Raw genomic sequence first — 1,333 nt, 5'->3', positions numbered from 1 at the left:
TCCTGTGAGGCCAGGTATTGCTTTTTATTGGTTATTAAGGAGAATAATAACCTTTGTTAGTGAAGTATATAGCTCTGGGTTTATATTCAATAATAGTTGGTAACGATATTTACAGATTACTTTTGTATTTTTCTGGCTGGTGCTGCCTTTAGATTCAGTTCTATTCAATCCTTCCTTCCTTTCTCCATGAAGTCAAAACCTGATCCTCTGCTGCCTGCAGCGGGGAAAGGCAGCCGGAGAGCCTTGCAGGCTCCTGGGAGGCTCAGGGCACTAAAATGCTCTTTCTTTGCATCAGGGATCAGGCTGTCGTCCACAGAGGAGTGATCGGCAGATGCAGAGGGTCCAGCCCCGTTTATCTCTGCCAGATGGTGCTAAAATACTAGTCCAGAGCACATGTTGCTTCTATTCAACCAAATGCTTGTGCCATGCTGTGGCCTCTCTGCTTCTGAACCAATGAGCCTCAGCCAACAAAATCCCAGCGGCAAAGGCCCCGGCAGCCCTCGGCTAAGCCCTTCTCCATGGCTTGTAGAAAATCAGAGAAATCAGACTAGGAAGGCTCACAGCCCTGCAGGGACAGACAATAGTGTGCAGGAAAGGAAGGAAGGGGTTAAAGAGGGTTTAGGATGCACAGAAAGTAAATATTTGAGGCAGAAATGCAGAAAGAAGGAATAATGGAGAGAGAAGGGAAGGAGGAGGAAGCAAGGAGTGTAAAGAGAAAAAAAAAGGAGGATTATATTCTGCCAGAAAACAAAGGGATGGTTGTATGAGAAAAGCATTGGGGAAGCACTGGGGAAATGAGGGTTCAGCTCTGCACAAACTTTTTGTCTGACACAGGACAAGTCAATCTCTCTGTGTTTCAGTTTGCAAATGCTGCAGTGGGTATAATAAAGTCTCCTTTGTTCTGCCCCTCTCTGCTCACATCAGGTGTCCCTTCTGTTTGTATGTTGTAGAAAGGCAAGATGCTCCCATACTGCAAACAAAAATAAAAACCACTGAGACTTTGAGTGGGAAAAAAAAAAAGAGGTAGGAAGGCAAACAGGCTATAGTAAACCTAGGAGATAACTGCTCCAAAAACCAGGGTAGGGTGGGAAGAAATACAGGAGAGGCCTTTACTGAGGGAAGAAGAAAGAAACAATATGGACCAGATTAATCCCACCATTGCCTCCTGGACTCCAGTAGAGTTCCTCAAGGGATAGGTTTAGCCCAAGGAGTTCAGTTTTGTTTGGTTAAAGAAACTTCATGCCAAAGTTTTTAAATAGTCAAATCTGTTCTGAGAACTATGAGACTGTGGGCTGCCTTTCCTGAAACATTGCATGGGACTTGGGATGAACAA

This window comes from Egretta garzetta, unplaced genomic scaffold (genome assembly GCF_000687185.1).
Source record: "Egretta garzetta isolate BGI_Z169 unplaced genomic scaffold, ASM68718v1 scaffold326, whole genome shotgun sequence".
NCBI lineage: Eukaryota > Metazoa > Chordata > Aves > Pelecaniformes > Ardeidae > Egretta > Egretta garzetta.
This window is presented reverse-complemented; position numbering follows the sequence as displayed.